Genomic DNA, 21,159 nt, shown 5'->3' with positions numbered 1-21,159 from the left:
ATTTAGATTTTTCAAACGTAATTTTTTTGCGCCATTTCATCTTTTATTTTTGCACGTAAAATATACTTTCAATTAAAGATAATAATGTTAAAATATTCAAACTGTAGTTCAGTTAAGCAAGCCTGATATCCCTATCGTGCATGCTTAGGTAAAAGGTGGGAGAACGAAAGACCTATTTTTGTTCTTAATGCTCAGCGTAAAAAATTGTAAATACGTATTAAACAATTTATTTTTAGAAATATATTCATTACAATCAATCTTTGACATGAAGATAGCGTCTATTCTCTACGTTACGACAATAAAGCACTACTTTTGGAAACAAAATTTAATAATTTTTGCGTTGTATCATTGTATACTTTTCAAAATTTAAAGTGGGTCATACTACATATTATGTAACAAAGTTACAATAATTATAAGAAAGTTATATAACATGTAGTGTAGATCTATCTTTACAAAATTTTGAAAACATGTATTAGGTAAGACTTTCAGTTTTTGAAAAGTAATATGATTATATAATGGTTATGTTGTATTATGAGTTTTTGCATACAATATTTTCTGATACACAATCACTTCTATTATGCAGTCGTTCAAGTTCAATAGTCGTAAATATTATCGAATAACTATATGATTAATTATCTAGATCCTAGACCTTAGACACTAAACCCTAGAGTCTAGGTCTAGACTGCAGACAGTAGACTCTAGAGTCTGCTTTAACTATCATATTTGTTTAACTGACCTATATTTAATGTTGTTACATACAAAGTGTAAATACAGGTTTCAATATTTTAAAGTGTGATAAGGAATCCTAAATAGACCACAAAATGTTCAAGTAGGTTATGTTTTATATTTTATAGTATCAATGCCCTGAAGCTAACATTTTCATAAGCTAAACTGGTGGTTACAGAATTCTATAATTTTAGTCACACTGATGAGCAACAATATAACAAAAAGGTCTTAACACATTCTGTTATGAGTTAGAATTATAGCTAACAATAAGTATTTATAAAAAGTTTCAGCACAATATTTGTTTTAAATAGTACATTTGTTATGTTGTTTATGTAGGTATACCCATATTTTCACAGACAATTCATAATAATAAATACGATTTAAACAATGTTTAAGGAGCAATTATTTACTCATTCCTTTTTCATAGAATAATTGTAATAAAATTTAGATCCATTTGTAGTATATGTATATTATCTACACAATAAAAATGATTATACCGCAATAATAAAATCAGCGAAATAAAATCAATTTTAGCTTTGAATGAAATGATTTTCGCTAAATCACATATGTCCTTTGCGCTCAACTTCGTACTGAAGAAATTCCGCTAAAGACACCGAATTTTAGAAAGCATTTGTAACAGCATTAGGCTCAAGCACTATCTTTCTTTGTCCTCATCTGTGAAACAGATATCGTTCTCATTTCGTCGCATAAATATTTCTGCATCATAATTGCTAGTTATGTAATACGTCGTCAGAACGCGTTACGAGATTCGATGTACTCCTAAGTCGTTTAATTGATCACCTTTGAGTAGCCTACAAAAACTAATTTATCAATATCGCGCTATTTTTTATTGTCATTAACACTACTTGCTCTTCCTAATACTGATCTTGTTTTTTTTTTTTTTAACATTCCGTTTACAGACGTTTCTTATATACTTATCTCTATGGATATGCGTCAATTTGACGCACGAACAGAACCATACATTTTCTTTAAAAATCAACATAATTATACACTATTAACTTAAACATGAAACTGATAAATAAAAAATGAAACGAAATATTAAATTATTTATTTTAAACTTATTATACTTGCAGAAATAGTGCTGCCTGTACTCTCCTATCAGATTTAAGATATCGGGTTGTCAAACTATCGGTGCTCGCCATATTGTTTATTTTATTTTTGCCGGTTATTTTATCTTTTATATCTTTTATTTTATTATATCTTAATTATATCTTTTATTACATTTAGATTTATTACTGCAGTAATGCTTTATTGAGTTAAGCCAATCTACTAGTATTAATGCTTATTTTACTATTGCGTCTAATTGACGCGTATTCGTAGAGATAGGTATACCACACAGAGAATTTCAAAATTAGAAGGTTTTGAAGAAAATGAATTTGGATATATATTTGTCTCGTTAAATGGATAAAAGTCAGTATAAGTGCCAGAACAAAAATGTAAACGGTTTACGTAATTTTCCTCATAAAATTCGTAATGTGTCAAAGTGATGCCTGTGAAGCAAAATAGAGGAAAAAGTAGGAACGTAAGATAGCTTTCTTATTTCTTGACCTGAAGAGTCTTAGAATAGCTATAGCAAAAAATTTTGAGGAATAATTTTAGGGGATTCCATTTTTTTGTGATATATGCTATACATGTATGTACACATAAATAATGTGGGTCTTACAGAACATTAAAATTTTCCACTCTTTCTAAATTAAGACAAAATGGAATAAGTAAAAATTCAAGTTAGTGATATGAGACAGTGTATTGTTTGTTGACAGTGTTATGATGTGTATGAGCTGTTAAATTATTGAAGCCCTATTTACTAATGATTTTATACTATGGAATTCTATTTCTTCATGTTACTGTTATGAAAGTGGATCCCGAAAGTTAGAGTGATATTTTATTTCTTATTATTTTTCTTTTCTTAATTAGATACATTAGAATTTAAGCTCAAAATTAAATAAAATTAGCATTAGTGATTAGTTACTGGGACATTTACTTTCAGTGTCCAATGTAGACTGTGGATTTTGATGGATTTATGAAAATTTTAAATGTGTAAAAAGTTACAGGATCATAATTTATTTAATTTTAGATATATAATTAGACATTAAATACTAATTACTGTAACAAGCAATAAATTCACAGTTTATTCTTAGAATATAAACTGTATTTAATAATACTTTTTTTTACTATTCTTATGATGTTATTTTACTAAAATATTAGTGTCTTATATTATCATCAACTGGCCAAAACACTGATATTTTGAAACTGCAATTATTATAGAATAAGTTAAATTCTTTATTTCTTTAAAAATGAGAAAATAAATTTCATTTTAGTATGCATAGACAAAAACTTTTTATTATGACACAAACAAAAACCATCCCTAAAGTAAAAGAATAATATTTGATAGCAATTGTTATAAAAGAGTATTATATAATCTTCCTACTTAGTGTCTCCCTTAAACCTTAGTGTCTCATATTTTTAGCTTATCTCGTATTTAAACTGCAAATAATATTAAATAATATAGAAAATAAAGAAAATAGAAATGCAAGTGCAAATAGTATTATACCTATATGTATATTATATTCAAATACATACTACAATAGTATTATAATATACTATATGTATGTATAATAATAATAATAATATAGTACACTATAATAGTATTATGGTATTTGAAAAATGAAGCAAAATTTTATCTAGGTTCCATTTCCTTAACTGTGTATTTAGGAATATGAAATTTCATTAAAACCCGCAGTCTGTTCATATTTCCTCTTCTTTTATATGTATAAGATCTTATACTTTGCAATTCGTTATGAGTAATTTTAAAAAGAGCAGGACAGTTTATTCTAAACACTGTATTCGTTTCTTTTCGCAAAGCAAGCATGTTTTAAGTTTCGTTTAACCCTTTTGGCAGCACACCGTTACCTCCGTTTTATCGTGCAATGTATATGGGGCTTTATCATCGCGCCTTATCAACGTTTATCTCGTATACGCTGATAACATATTTGTTTTGTCTGAGACTACGCCATTGCTCTTTACGCCTTTGTCTTGCGTTTAAGATTGCTGCTTGTGCTAAATAGTAAACACACAGTGCATTTTTTGCATTCTTATCAGTTATTTGAAAGTCGTAAGATCGAGTACTACATCTTCCTTCTAAGAAGCTTCTGTGTTTAAGAAGGAAAAAATTTATCACTATTTCATTAGACCTAGTCGTGGATAATCATTCATTCTTATATTTTCTACGACGATACGGTTTGAATTTAAAAACAATTTTTTCCATCAAACCACATCATGTTACGGAACAACTGAATAATTTTATTGGATTCTTTAATAATTAAAGACAGAAAGAAATAAAATAATTAAAAAATTAAGGTGTTAAATGTCCCAGTAAGTAAACAACGTAACATTGTATGCTCCAATACTTTAATTGTGAGGTCCTAGAAACTGAGAATACTATTCTATGACACTATTTATTTTTAATTAGCTATGCTTCATACATTAGAATTTAAGCTTAAAATTGAATCAAATTAATGTTAATGTTTAAATATTGGGACAAGGTTACCATCTGGGACAGTTAGCTTAGGCAACTTTGGTGCAACTTTGCAAGTCCAAGATGATAAAATTTAATTTTTTAAAATTTTTTATTTAGATTTATCTAATTTTCATAACTACCAGCCATTTTATTTTCTTTATTTCCATATTACCAATACTAGCAGGCAAAAATTCCTTATTCGAAAATCAAAGATCTGCAACGTACAATAAGTGAACTCATGTTTTTTAAATGTCAGTACAACATTTATCAAGCGTTTCCCCAGTTTTGATACCAAGATATAAGATAAAATTTCAATCGATTATCTTTAACAAGTTAGCCTACGTTCCCAAGCAATTTTAACGTTTTAAGTGCCTCTTTTGGCGTCATCGACCGAAGTCGATTCACGTTGTTGACCTTTTAGTACTCCGTGACAATATCGATGGGTGAAGGTACCGGGGAAGTATACATATGCATCGTTACAGGACAGTTGATCCAGACAATCAATGCAGAATGATTGTAAGCAATGTCAGATCAAGATAAAATTGTAATTCCTAGTACTTAACTTTCATGTTATACGTACTTCCAGACAGAATATGGAAATTAAGTCGAGAAAAGAAGGAATGGAAGTTGTAATCTTACTTTAGAAATAGATCCAACCTAACCTACTTAACTTTTAATAGTATGTAATTCTTTCTCTTTAGGTCGAATGTATCTGCAATGCTGTTATATGTTCACGTTGAGTGTTGTAATACAGCATTAAATAGTATACATACGCATAGAGGATATTCATAATCCAAAATTTCATAGAATTTCGTATGATAGCTTCTGTAAATGGGGCCAGGGCCGTTTTTACCATTAGACGAACCTAGGCGATCGCCAGCTTTACTCATGAACAAAGACGCCATTGACTGTTAAATCTATTCCATTTTTTAATTTTAGCAAAAAAATGTTTAACCCAAAAATGAAAAGATATAGTACAAATTCAGTTTCTTTAATGTATGATAAACAACATTCATAATAACACAGTCTTAAAAACGTTTTAAAGATATCTAGTAAAGTCCTAAAAATGTCCAAAAAATGTCTTTGAAAGGTCCGAAGTTAGAAATCAGTATGCCTTTAGGATGTTTTAAAAGACATTCATAACACGTTTTAAGACGTTCAAACAAAAACTAGACATCCATTTTTAAGATATCCAAATCATATCGTAAGACGTTCAGACATAAAACGGACATCAAATGGACCTCTTCAAGGCATTGCGTTCTATCTGGGAAATTTAATATAATTTATTATACTTCGATTATTATAATAAATTTATTATAATAATTTACACAGTTGCATATGACACGGGCAAGAAATTTTAACGAAAAGAACAAAAGAAGCATCATGAATATGAATAAGAAACAATTTTATTTAATATCTAATTCACTGCATGTATTCCAAAAAATTTCTAACAAACATAAAACAATTTAATACTAAAAATTATTTTCTGAAAATTTTACGTTATCATACTCTTCTTAATAATTCCCTTGCCTATTTCTTTAGTTAGAATTATTGCATTTCTGCTGTCAGAGTATACACATAATTTTGAATAAGTGTCTAAACTTATTAACAGTTTTTTTGAAAAACAAAATCATTGTTTCATCGTATATATTGTAGCATTGTTCAATTAAAATAATTAAGATAGGATTAATTTAATATGGTGTAAATATTATTTGATTAATATAAATACACATATTTAGAATATTATTTTAATTTATGTACAGGACCGTCTAAATTTTTTTTGCATAGGGGCGTCGGATACTCTTGTGCCTAAATGGAACATTTAATTTTCAAAAATTTGGTCAAAGAGGAAGTGTGATTTGGGGTATGGAGAACTACATCTCAAAAGATGTTGAAATGACAGAAAATTTTACTCTTATAAATTTAACTCATGGCAAATAAATTTTTCCTGTATATTTTCCCTAACACCAAGAAAAAAATGTCGAATTCGCAAAATGAATTACTTGTTGACGAATATAATCAGAATTCATTCTTTCAATACGGTAACATGTGAATACAATTGAAGAGTAGAAATAAAAAAGGCTGCAAGTGCCATTTAAAAAAATTGTTCTTTTTTCCATAAAAAGAATGTTCAATAACTTTAATATTGACATGTACAATTTTAATATTGTCAACTTTAATACTGACACATACAATCTTTTTTAGTTCCACTCTTCAATTACTTGTAAGTGAAACAACCGCATATTTGCATCGTTATTCAAATCACGAATGTATTACACATTATTAATAATGTGTTCATTAAAAATGTATTCAAGTATTAAACCTAATTAACAGCAGATGTTCGATTAATCAAATGAGCCAAATTAAATGGAAATGAATTGGAAATGATATAGAACTTCAATGAAGATACGATTCCTTCCTCACTTGACTCATTCTTAACACATTTGTTCACCGATTACGAGTGTATGAGTGGTTACAAACGTCAAATCTGTGAATATATCTAAGTACATGTTAATGTTAAGCAAAATTGCAGAATACCTAAATAAATCATTTGTGATTTACAAACTGCGTAGTAGTACAAACGAGGTCGTAATCATAAAAAAACGTTTAAAGGTACGTGTCACTAAGAAAGCTGACACATCTCATGAATCGTTTAGTTTAGCATCATATCACCGTAATACTTTTGTACGCAAAATGAACCAAAGAATTGATTTATGCGCGAAAAAATAATAGTTCCATTTAAAAAAAAGGTGTAATTGCATTATGCAAATGCATCAATGCATAAGAATTCACAAAAGTGGTACAAGAATGTACAGCATGCAATACCATTGACTTTTGTCCTCTAATATTTTTTTCTAACGACTTTAAAAATGCAACTTCACCCAGTTGCATGGTACATTATTTTCATTATTCAATGTGACAGACTCTGTGTGGTACACGTTTAATATTGTTCCCATTTGACTATGTAAAACATAAAAAAACTTGGTAATAACTATATGTCAGCCAATTTTTATACAATATTAGGTAACCAAAAAAGTTCTGTTACTTTGATGTTAAAAGGTCGCATATACTACAATAAAAGCTTTGAATTTTATAAAAATAAAATTTGTAAACAGTTCTTTTGTTAAAGAAGAAATAGTTCAATGTGAATTAAGGAACAAAATTATTTGATTTAAAAGATACAGATGATCTTACTGTAACTTCAAGAGTGACAGAACTTTCTTGTTCACCTGATAATTAACGTCATACTAATTTGATAAATATATTTAGTCCTAATAAGTTTCGGTCGAAGTCTTCGTAACATAAAATTATGTATCCATAGTTAAGAGTTAAATTAAAAATAAGTTTTAACCAACTTTCTATATCTTTAGAACAACTAAGTACTCAATTTATTGAAAGACTAAATTTACAACTGAAAAGTTTAGAACTTTAAATACGTAACACTCACTGCGTTATATAAAAATGTAGTCCCCAGTTATTAAAAATCACAAATCGAGCCAGCTGTTACTCTGTCTTAATTAGCTCAGAGAATCAATCGCGCCAGAAGTTGATCTGTTGAACTCTGTTTCTGTTTCTCGTCACATGTGACACATACACAATCGCATACATATCAACTAATGGCGTTATTCGCTACTGAATAATGCAATATGAACTTTGAAATATACTCACGCTAAAAATTCTACTTTTCGCGAACGTCGAGTGTCGTGTTTGTAGTTCGGAGAAAAAGCAACGAGAGGGGTAAAAAAAAGAGGATAATCGAGGCATCTGGCGAACCGGCTCTTCCACTTGGCATTTATTCATTCAGGAGTTGGGAGCGATCGTTTTTGATCTCGACTGAAGGCATGGGGACGAGAGTGAAATTATGAAGCAGAGGATAGCACCCGTTCTAATCGATCTTAGTTTACATGTTCGGACATATCCTTCGCATCTAGAAGTTGTTTTGCAACTTTTGTAATACCTGCTTACTGGACTTTTAGAACTTTTTAGGCAGATGTATGTGCTTACGTACAACTGTACGCCTTGGTCTAAAATGAACGTTGCGACGAATTTTTATTCTTTAACGCTTGGATCGCCATGTTTTTAGAGGTTAGTTCAGTGGATGGTAAACTTTTTATGTAAAAGGCCAAATATTAGATATTTTCTGCGAGCTGAGAGCTAAGATTTAGATTATTATGTAGTTACTGTAAAATGGAGTAAATAGAAATATAATTTTATGACTAATAATACTAGTTAAATAATATTAATACTATTTGTGCTCATAATTATGAAAACGGTATAAACAAAAAGTTTAAAGAAATTGAATTTATAATATATATAATGAACTTGATTGTTTTAGAATTTTGGCTTAGATCACTTTCGTAATAAAGTAGCACATTTAAATAGTATTAGTATTATTTAAATAGTACTTACTATCACCTGAAGAGTCTATTGTACCCTATTTTAGAATATAAACAATTTCTCCACAAATCCTTTACTGTCAAAATTAAAGTATACTTATAAATGCAATTATTTGTAATATCTGTTTACTAATGAAATAAATAGAATTCCAAGCAGTTGAGAAAACTACTGCAAATCCACTTTCAGACACTCTTGGGAGCTATCTCTACGAAGATTTATACAATTATGTTCAAAACATAATGGACCAGTTCTGTTCCCGTCATATTAGATCCATTCCCGAATTTATCTTCCAAATTAATTCCAAATTACGTAACTAGAAAAAAACAAGTACTATTCATGTCTTATGTGAAATTCCCTGAAAAGCATTTGAAGCAATGCTTTCCAAGAGACTTCTCATGAAATATGAGTAATATCTATATCCAGAATTAAAATCGTTCATACAAACACTCATTCATATATCCTATCTAAGAAAACAGTTCCTATTTGCTTTGACTACAAACTAACAATTACAGTAAACCATATACTGCTCCACTGCCCTAAATACGATAACTATCGGAATATTTTCAAAATCCAGCCACTAGTAAAAGATAACCTGCAAAAAGGGAATATAGATACTTTCGTCAAGTTTATAAAACAAACCGAGATAGTGTCCTAAATCGTATAAAACCATTTACAGTCGCTAATAACCAAGTAGTTTATGCGACTAAGAACAGAAAGAAGAAGAATAGAATTCTTATTTTAGAATATTTAAAAAATACAAGAATTATTCTCAATTTACGGCTCAAAGTTGGTCTGCAGATTGTAGTTTGCCGAATCCTGGGCTAGCCAAAAGAAAGCCTAAAGCAGGAATCACTTCCTCGAATCCCAAAAAAGAATCGAGTTTTGAGAATTTTAAACATTACACCTTTTTCGTGATTCGAAATTCGCGGAACCTAGACAGGAAAAAAGTATCCATATTTGAAGAAATTATCTAAAAGTAAATCATCATGCTATTATCAATTCTCTGAATAAGACTTTTCAGTACATCTGGTACTGTAGATGATAAAAGAGGAAGTAAATTAGATCCAAAAAGAGTTCAGATATTAGTCATTCTGAACAAGGATTATTTAGAATTAATATATTTAAATATTGTTATATTTTTGCTCTTCTTTAACTATAGGTAACAATAATTTATATACAAATTTTGTTGAAGCTTCAGTTCTTAAAACAAAATAGTTTCAGGAGTTCAAAAATTTCGAATTAGAGTTTCAATATTCGGTTGGCGCTGACTATGCAGTAATCAGCATCGGTAATTTTAAGCATTTAATTAAACAGTACTGCAGTCTTCCTTCATTTTTGAAAGTCAAATGTATGTGTCGATTATTGACCCATTTCCAGATGTATTTTTTTAGTTTAAAACAAATTGTGTCAAAATGTTCTGAGTTGCTCAGTTCTGAGTTCTAATTATGTTAGTTAAAAAGTTCTTAAATACTAGGTTATGTTCATATCTAATACAATTGGTTAGAATGTAAATATGTAATACATGTTTCTTCCTATTCCAAATATTTCTCTGAAAATGTATAAGTTTATTTTTGTTCTTCTGTTTATCTGGCATTTGTTAAAACGTATTGCTAATTTATTTATGATAGAAAAATGTTTATTGTTTTTAAAACTACAATTATTATTATTTTTTAATTTTAACCGACAATTGTTTAGACTGATAATTAGTTCGCCTATAATAAAAAAGTGTTCATTGTTTGTAAAATTCCATTCTTTTTGTTTTTGCTTTCAAAGTCAACTAACGATTACCAAGTCTCATAATCAGTTTGTTCAGGATCTAAATTCTAAATAGGTGACTGCAAGCTAGTATTCATGAATGATATGGGATATTCAAATTATGTAATTATGTAATTGAAGGAAACTAATTATCTCTTAATTATGACCATTCGTGAAAAAATGTGTGAGGAAACGTTCGTCTGTAAATAAAAAGTTTGAAATATCTGTATTAGCTTACATAAGACTTTTGTTGAAATGTTAATCCCCTTATAAACGGATTCCTTCTCAGTATCTTGCAGATAGTTCGTAGAAAAATTCCAATAAAATGATCTATTGTACCTATACGTACATTTATAATATTTATTTGACTTTTTGTAATAATACTAATATGCTCTTTGTCACATCTTAAATCTGTTACGATTTATAAAATAAATGATAAAGTGTGTGGATAAAATCATTGTCAAACCTCATTTCTCTGGAATTACTCATAAACAAAATAGGCACGTTATACTTAATGCGAATATGTGACGAATATTTAAAACCTGATTTTTCTGAGAATAAAATACTGTGCAAGAACTGAAGGCACGTATTGCTTTACTTAATCTTCGCAATACTAATAATTTCGTGCATCCAAATAGATAGTACATAAGGTAAATGTCCCAATACTTTGACGTTGAAAATATATGTCCCAGTACTTAAATAACCTAAAAATGCGTGTCTCGATACTTGAATTGCATTCCAGTAACTATGAGTAGCTAAATATTTTATTTTGGGATGCTTCTTTTTTGTTTTATAGGGTAGGTATTGCTTTTCATCGCGTACATAAGAATTTAAGCTTAAACTTGAATAGAATAGCGTTAGTGGCTAAATACTGGGACATGGATGGCTACTGGGACATTTACCACCTTACTAGGCTTGGGTTCACTGGGGTCCAAGCATTGTTCGTGTAATTTACGCTGAGATATCCTACATATATTAGTAGATAAGTGAACAAGAACAATGAAAGCGCTGATAACGATTTTGAAGAATTAAAAGTGAATAATACTTAACGATAACAATATAGAGATATAATGATAATTAATCATCATTAGATATAATAATGTGTTGATTATCACATGAACATTTGATAATTCTGATATTCCTAATTTGATTGACTCTCAGTAAAAAAATAGAACAATAGTAAGTGCTTATTTATGAAATAGTAATTTTAGTCATTTTTAAAAATCAGGAATAATAAAAAAAGCTTCTTTTTCACCTAGTTTTCTATGCAGCTGAAGACAGAATTTTAAGTGCTATGACAATGTTTACGTAATAGAATGCAAGCTACAAGCATGTATAGCCAGAACATTTCAAATCTTACGTAATGAACAGTATTTGATAGAAAGTTAAAAGAGAAGGGTTCGTCGTACGAAGAATATAAGCAATGAAGTTTCGATCTGTAAAGTAAGGAATTGTGTAATTTCTAATTTTCTATTAGATACTTAACACTAATAGATAAGAATTATAATACCACTTCAAAATGCTGAGACAGCATCTAAAAAATACGATTTAGCGCATTTTTCATTTCTTCTTCATTTATCTGAATTGCAGCAAATAGGTCATGCAACCTTTGCGTTAATTCCTGATGCGTATTAATTTGTATTCAGTAAATTTTTTCTTTCACATAAGAAAACTCGGCTCGTCCATCATTGTAAATAGCGGTCAGTTAACCATTAGTGTACTGATACTGCATATTTTAAAATGAAATTATAATGCAAATTATTCAAGAAAGCAGTCCATTGTTATACCGTATTTTTATTATAATTTATTCACAAAGCACTTATGTATTTTCTGTTACATGACATTCTAGTCTCATTTGCACTTGTACATGTAACACTCTCGAAATCCGAAAAAAATGCAGGACACCCTCTATAAAAATTTCATCATTATGAAGACGAACAGACGTCACCTAAATCGTCATCATAATCCTAGTCAAATGATTAGCAGACTCGTTCTTCAAGCAGTGGAGCATCAGCCATCGCAAATGGTGACGGCATAGTGCTCACACCTTGACCGTCATTCCGCGCGGTTCGACCGCTTTCACAATCGCTTACACCGATTAGAGGAGCTTGAATCTTATTTCCGAGCTTCTCTCGGATAAAAATAGATCGGCCGAATGGACACTGACCTTGCTGTTACGTAATCAAACGAATCAACACAACGATGTGAAATATCATTAAAGAAGTAAGCAACATTCCGTCGACTCCATTGTTATAAACGTGCTGAAGTAGGGTGATAGATGTCAGATTTTATCGAGGTAAGTGCACTCTTATTTTCTGTGAATCATTTTAACTTACGTAAATTTTCGACGTGAATAATATTCATGCAATTCTTTTTCTTTCCATTTTTTGCTGGGAACCAAGAATATAGGTTGCATACACTAGATAAATACTTATTGGTCAAAGGTATCGTACCGCAACTTATTGTTAGGTAGTAAAAGAGTGAATAGTATTTATTGAAAATTTTGGTAATTATTTAGAAAGCGGACGACTTCACTGAATTTTATGTTTTTTTAAATATGCTATAGAGGACAATATTTTAACAATTTTTTCCTGTACATAAAGAAGCCAAATCTATATTAAATGTAGGTAACCACTAAATTGTCACGAGATTAATTTATAATACATTGGCAAATAGCATCAAAAAGTAATAAGTAGTAACTTTTTCTTTAGTAGCTAATTTTTCTTCTATCCGTAGAAATATTTTATTACAGCATTCCAAAGTGATAGTCTAGTTTCAAATCTTTTCACTTTATGCTATGTTGACGTAATTATTATACCACGATACAATTATAAAGAATTAGCTAATAATTAATAGTTAGATGGATGAAAGGATTCCTGTTTGAAAGCGATTACGGTTTTAGTGTCTCGCGTCATCGAATATATGGTATCGTTATTAGGTATTTTATATGCAATGTTCGTTATTAAATCAAAATGAAACTTCCGTGTTAAAACAGTTATTGCGTCATCAAACAGTGTACAGGTTGTGATCTGAAGGACCCATGAGGATATAGTTTTTCTTTTGATTTTATACTGCTTTACTCATAAGGTTTAATGCATTGTTTTTTCCTCACATACTGAATCTAGTGTGTCTGTCTAGGTTTAAGCTAAGCCTGACTTTCACTCATTTTGAATATGTAAAAGTTGTAGTAGAATTTTACTAGAATACTTTTAAGTCTATTGTACATATAGTGTTATAATATTCAAATATTAAAAAAAAATTAAAGAACATTTTCATTTACTTTCATTTTGCAGTACAATAACAAAAATCAGTATTTCATTGGGGCCATGAAAAACTAGTATGCCATTCCAGAGTTAATCAAAGAATGAAAATAAAGAAGTACCATTTAAAAACACATAAGTACCATTTTAAAAAAAATTGCTCTTTTCATCAAAAGGTGTTTATATGAAGGCCAATATGTATCAGTAAATTGTTTTCCTCACAACTTTAATTTTGGCACTTTCACCCTTTTTATTTTTACTCTTCTTAGCTATTGTGAGCCAAAGTACAATGTCGTGTATACAAAACATCCAGCGTGAAAAGGGCTAAACTGATTGAATAGCGTCATAAGTCATCGTTCGCTAAGAATGCGTATCCTTAAACGCGCACGCAAGAAGATCTGCATTTGGGCTGGACTGACGCAGGCTGTCAGATGGCCTCCGAATCGTCGTTCGGTAAGCAAAGGCTGACGCAGTGTGTGGGCTTGTAAACGTGGCGAGGGAAACATCCGCGTAGCTTACGTGAAAATATTTTTGCCTCGTGTTAAACGCTGATGATGCTCGCACGCTCTGACCGTGCTTCCTCCAATCTATTCTGATATTCAACAATGCGACGTGGTCAATGATAACGTAGGTATTTTATTTTCCACTCTTCATATATTTTGCACAATTATTCTGCTTTCGCCTTGGCAAACAGCCAAGTTAGAGCTGCTAATGTAAACGAAGGAGAATCGTACGAGACGTGAGACAAAACAAATTGCACAATAAAGTTCAGGTTTTCGTTGTTCATCATGTTCAAGTGACTTCTGTTATCCGAGATTTTAAAGATTGCTTCTGAATCACTTAGTGCTTCTGTGATTTTGATAAGAGCGTGTGCTGTGCTACTGAAGAAGATATGCAAAATAGATATAATGCGAGTAGCTACGCTTGTTATATCATGATTTCACTCTGAGTGAACTGTAAACGTAAATGCATAATAAATAATAAAAGATATGTTGCTGTCTTGCACAGGAAAAGAATAAGGACATAATTCTAACAAAAGACACTTGACGTTTATTGTGTCAAGATTAACGTATTAGTTCTTGTTCTATATTCGTTTTAATGTACTGAACAGCAGTCTTAAACATTTCTTATAGTGCAGTATTGATTCACTATAAACTCATAACTCGAATGAAAGCAATGAGCTTATACAAAATAAAATATTTCTTTTTGAGGTTAATTTATGTGCTAGCTATTTTCTATATTTTCAAGTGTAAGAAAAGTTAAGAAAATAATTTCAAAATATGACAAAAAGTGCAACATTCAATTTAAAATTCAGTTTATTACGAGAAAATTCTATGTACTGTTAATCAAGAAACTAAATTTCGTTTAATTCGAAATAATTTTCCATTTTTTTCTTTTATTGCATTTGTAATATTGCAAGCATCATTCGTTTAGTTCCTACAACATTTAATTTTACATTAATTTATTTTTTTCTTCATTTTGTTCGTAGAATATGCTCGCAAAATTATGCCCGAAAAAACTGGGACACCCTGTATATGTCAATATATTCTAATCCGTATACATACATGTACATGTACAGGTTTTACAAATGCAAGAAATTTTGAAATTCTGGTTTAAAAAGTCAAGGATGCTCCAAGATCAAAGAAACTCTGATTGGTCCCTTTTATCTCTACAAATGGTAATGATTATGCGCGTTAATGGTAAATAAAAATATGACAGTATCAAAAACGAATATTACAAAATTATAATAATGAGAACAAAAAAAGAAAGAAATAGTAGTAACAAGCAACTCGCCAAGTGTACTGATTGTATTTGTCAATTATAAATCTTTGTAATGATTCCAATAAAACCTTAATGGTAATTGCCTTGTATATCTGGAAAACTAAAATCACACACATGCATACAACACTAGCAATTAAAATACGTTTAACACTAAAATGAACTTTAATAGTAATGAAATAAAAGAAGGACAATGATAATGATGATGATGATGATAATCGAGAAAAGAAAAACTAATTGGCAAAAGAGAATCTATACGTGGGAACTATAGTCCTTTTCACTAATGAACTTCAGCTGGAAAATTTAATTTAAGAAGAAAAAAGAGTACATATAAGTTCTATGGTCTACAGTCTACATCGTCATGCACCTCGCAACTGTACAGCGAAGAGTATCGTAGGCCGCAGCTTCGAGTCCTCGAGAAAGGTCTAGGCTGGGCCCAGGCTGGGCCTTATTGTTATCCACTAATATACACATTCTTTCTATGCAATCATGCAATTTTACATCACAAATATTAATACGTTATGTACTTATAATAAACAACAAATTTGTAAAAGTACATGTATGTGAAAACATGGTGAAGTTATCAGTAATTATTATTACTATTGTTCGCTCGATACGTGCTCTTCGAAACAAGCAGACTAGAAAAATGACAAGTACAGGTGCAATCAACAAGGGACTCCCCAAAACACTATGCGTTGTTGATGCACCCGTTTCACATGGCAGTTTTGTTATTTATGGATTTCAATTAAATATGATCGAAGAACCACTGTGTGACTTTACGTTTTAATTCGAAAAGATCGGTTGTGAATGTCGGATGACTGCAGCGTAGCAGCTCCGTTGCAGGGTTCGAGAGACGTTCGCAGCTGCAACTATGCATACATTAAAGGTATAGTGTGTGGCGACGAAGTGTCGTAACGATGATGACTCCTTATGTGAAAGTTCCTTTATATTAAAAAAATAATTTAAAAAATTAAATCGTTGCAAAACGCAACGCAGAACGCCTCTTTTCAATAAATCATTCAAGACTGCTTTACATGAAATTATCTTTCAAAACTAGTTACATTCTTGTATCAAAGGATCAATGATTCGTTTAAATATGCTTTACATAATCTCAAAAAAAAAGAAGCTGATGCAACAGTTATCGATGAGCATTTTCTCCTCGATCATTCGTTTTTTATTTCGTAAACAGGAAAACTCTATCACGCGAGTATCAAAGCTCTTAAATCAAATTTAAAGTATAACTTCGAGAAAATTAAAACTATAAACTAGAGGCAAACATGAATATGCATGAAATATATCAGTAATGTATACTATTTGAATGTGGCCTTTAACTTGGAACAGCTGAAACTTCGAAAAGATCCGAAGCTCGGACGCGACAGGTCTTTTAATCAGTTCTCATCCTTGCTAACAATGGCTGACACATTTTTCCCCCACTTCTTATTGACTTTATTATTGCGCGGACGATTGGCGCCAATGAGAACGTAAAAACGCAAGTTAATCTGTTATTGCTGATAACAATGATGTGCGCAAAGGTGGTACAGATGTACTAAAATTGCTAATATTCCGCCTATGCTTCATGGATACATTATTCAATTTCTCTCGGTTTTGAAATTCACACAAAATTTATCCATTATTTAATTTCTAAAACGACTGTAATTGTAAATAAACAGTTTAAGCTAAAAGGATAATGTTACACGATAATTTCAATGTGAACTCAACGTCTACATAAATTACGTACGTTTCGTATAATCTGCATCAACCAACTGCAATAAAAAAGAAGCATTCATGTTGATCGGAGCAACGAGACCACATCTGGCGACCGTTTAAAGACAAAAGTACGATGCGAAATGCGATCATATTAAGCGTTTGTTCAAACACAATCGACGATGTTTTAAGAATTATTATTTGGCCGTGAAGTACGAGCCGAGAGATCTAAAATTAAACGGTTGTCGGAAGGCGAAGTCAAACTCTCGCTAATTTTAATGTATACATGTTGTTTATGTACGTAATTAGATAAACGACGGTCAGCTGTGAGAATTGATTGTTTTCGTCTGGATAAATAATTATATGTGTGTTAACAATGAGTGACATAAGTTTCTATAGATTTTCATGCAAATTAATCATCTTAAAATAGTTGAAATAGTTATAGTTGAAATCAATTTCGTGGTAAATTTTAGACCTACAATTATTTTAATTATAATAAGATTGTAAAATAACATTCTTCATAATTACATTTGTTTTGTGATAAATTTTATGTTTCTAAAACGCATAAGAATTTAGTAGTATGGCACCCAGTGTACCTATTTCTAATGGTTAAACACAAAACATTGCCTCAATTTAATTTCCACGTATCACGTTTTATTATTTACTCATAGAACCTTTTGACAGAAGCTTTTTAAATTTCATATCATTTCCTAACTCCCATAGAAGATACCGAACAAGATCAATTCTTAATTTCCAATGAATAAGACGTTCGTAAGATTCCACTGAAAGGTTGCATTACTGATTCAAAGCAAGAATGCCTCGAACAGCGGTCTAAGAAACGAGTACGCCATTGCTATCTAAAATACGCTGTTACCGATACCTAGCTCGTCAAACTTGAATTTACAATGCTATTGAACTCGCTGAACGACCTTCGAAGCTTCGCAATTACGTTCAACAATGCATTATCGTACTCTCAACAACAAAAAACCGATCAACTAGATAAAAGATCTAATCACACGCCTGAATTGGACCCATTGGAACTTTCAAACTCCCTTTACAAAGTAACATAGGATCGTATAAATTCCCTCAAACGACGAGGAATCAACGAGAAGCACAGCATAATGGTCTCGCTTTCCGCGAGCTTGTTCTCCGCATACTGCAGTACGATAAACACATGGAGTTGCGCACGACCTTAATCGAGAAACGCAGCCTAGGACGGTTCTAGAGAGGGAACGGGTGTTCAAGAGGAGGCTACAGCTAAAGCAAGCACGCCTACTCTACAGAGCTGGTAAGGTTGCATCTGGAAAAATGCGAATCTTTATAGTTACTATAGATAGAACCGCCTGATATCACGTGCAATTTCGGAGCTAGCATATTATTGGTCAAAGTATTCATTACTAATGGAACTGACGAATCCCCTATACGAAAAAGTACTTTTATGTCAACATGTGTCTCAGGTGAAACTATCAGTTCTGCACAGTACGAATGTCCACTGTTCTCGAGGGCGAAAGAATTCGACGGTGTGTCCTTAGTGGCATGCCATCGGTGAAATTCTATTCGTGGATCGAACGACATTATTCGATGGCACTCGAACGGAGGTATGATCATCGGGTTCGACGCTAGAGCGATAAGCGCGTTATTGGAGTCGAATGGAGTTTGCTCACCTGTTCTCGTTTCCGGCGCTGGTATCCCAATGTGGCCGGCGCACTAACGCGAGAGTATTGCACTAACGCGACGTGAATCGAACGAAATCAGATTCGAAAACTGACGCTACGGATTCGTTTCGTGCTTACAGCGGACGAATTTCTGAACTACGTAGCCAGCCTGTTGCACTCGAGCCAGGCGACAAGTGGGGTACAGAGAGAGTGGGACGGCGGGGAAGGGGAACGGGGGTTGGCTATGGAGGGGACAGTGGGGCCCCAGGGTCGGCGCAGCGATTGGACGATCGGTCCCTGATGATAGCTGCTCAGGTAAAAATTCAGGTAAACAGGTGACTGTCGTTGTGCCATCTGGCGAACTACAGGCGAAGACTTGTGCGGGAACGTTCAGATATTCGGCGAACGAAGAGAGCATAATTGCATAGATAAACGGCATCGAGGTTGGCCGTGGTTGTTTGTTATTAATGTATCTGATTTGGGGCTTTCGTCGTGCGGAAAGCAATGTGTTATTATTTTAAAGATATGACTGTAGATAGTAAGTCAGCGCTTTAGATGTTTTTGGAGTTCTTTTGTTGGTACTTTTTGGAGCTGCATTTTTTGAGCATACTTTTTTCTTCTTGCATCAATGTATGTACACTCAATTTTACATGTGGATAAGGATGGGTTTTGGAAATGTATCAAGTATTGAAGTCTTGTTAGGTAAATGTTTCTTCTCTTTTACAGGAACTTTGATACTCGCTTGTTTGTGAATAATTTGGGTACACGGCCACTAAAAGTATTGAAATATATGAGTAGACTTTACATCTTATGGGATTCCGTGTCTATAACAGCGTTACCATCCGTAGTCGCGCCAGTCCCCTTATCTTTTCGTCCCTCACCTAGCTGTGCTGCGGAACCTGCCTTCGGTTGCCCCACTCTTCTGCCTGGGAGCAGGTAGGGAACCTAATGGGTGTTCTTTCTGATAATATACCTTTCCAAACATATCAGCTAGCGTAAGTATACGATTCTTTCGAAACACCCGCTAGCATTCCCCACGCGATCGCGTCAGCGTCAGTGGAAGGAGTGGGGCAGGCTCTGCAACACAGCTTGATTCGGGACGAAAAGGTAAGGGGACTGGCGCAACTAACGGATGGTAACTCTAGTCCATAGTCAAACTGCAGTACCGACTTAGAAATTCAAAGTGTTTTCAGCGTCCTCTGCTCATGAATAACGGTCAGTTGAAGAACTAATCATTAAAGTAGAGTTCGTAAAGGGAGTGTAGTGTTTGTGAATACGTGTGGTTTAACTGATTCGAATTGTGTCGTGTTTGGTATCATTTTTACCGAGTGAATTATAAGGTACTCGTTCATATTATCGTTAATTATGTAGAATGTGGAAAGTGGGCTACTTCATCGAATTTGATAAAATTAAAACATGTACAATTCAACTCAACTTTCTGAACAATTTTTTTATATACATGTAATCACCGTTCAGTATTTCTGAAATATTAGCAACAAATCTCATTTACATCAAGTTACTTGAAATAACCTGCTAACAGCATATTTTAAAGTTATTGAAATTGGTGAGGTGGTCCCTTTTCCAAATAATTACTTTGCTATTTTTAAACAAATTTAACAAGAATTAGAGAGTTTGAATTACCAATAATTAATGCTGTGTCGAGTGACGGGTGGGTTTGGGGCCTTGCAAGTGAAGGTTTATGACGTTGTCAAAATATATCAGTTTTGTTATTATGTATTGTATCCTTACAGAAGTAACAGAGATTTTCTTTTGTTCTCTTGGTTAAAGTGACATCAAATACTAATCAGATCACTTTTAGCAAAGTTAGCTTACAATTTTGCAAATCCATTTTCCATATAATTTCGTTATAAATCATTGGAATTATATTCTATTTCGTATCATTTTCATCGAAAGAACATACGAAATTGATTGGTGGTTCTTGTGCCAATATTTAATAAAGAATGTAGAATTTCATTCTTCCGATTATTAAGGCCTAGTGGACTAGTGCCATATTCGCCTTAAAGGGGTACCCATTCCTTTTCTCTTACATACATAGAAACCCTTGAGCAGGCCAAGGAACTGCTAACGAAATTATGTATTTAGTGTCCATGCTCACTTTTAGCTACTCCGATCTAGTCGCGTGCTTTTTGTTTATACATATTGCAACAACTACAGAAAAATTTGTAAATATAGAAAATGTCTGGCACTTGTGGATTCGCCATGGTGGGTGTACAGAGATGTGACCACCTATGAAAATAGCATGGTAACAGTATTAATGTTAACTTTTTCGTCTTGACATTGGTACGACATCAGAAGGGTTAACTAAAGTTCATACGTGTACATA

The 21,159-nt window shown here is 32.0% G+C and overlaps 1 protein-coding gene across 1 annotated transcript in view; it reads right to left on the bottom strand.

Moving 5' to 3' along the window:
* Positions 1–18,965, bottom strand: part of Gp150 (leucine-rich repeat domain-containing glycoprotein 150) — a 37,964-nt gene extending 18,999 nt beyond the window's left edge. The window contains exon 1 of the mRNA XM_076390971.1: positions 18,825–18,965. The gene's annotated coding sequence lies outside the window, so the exon portion shown is untranslated. The remainder of the gene's footprint in view (positions 1–18,824) is intronic.
* Positions 18,966–21,159: the final 2,194 nt, after the last annotated feature.

The sequence above is a fragment of the Calliopsis andreniformis genome, unplaced genomic scaffold, assembly GCF_051401765.1.
Source record: "Calliopsis andreniformis isolate RMS-2024a unplaced genomic scaffold, iyCalAndr_principal scaffold0022, whole genome shotgun sequence".
Lineage (NCBI taxonomy): Eukaryota > Metazoa > Arthropoda > Insecta > Hymenoptera > Andrenidae > Calliopsis > Calliopsis andreniformis.
The sequence above is the reverse complement of the archived record's forward strand: the minus strand, read 5'-3'. Positions and strand labels throughout refer to the sequence as shown.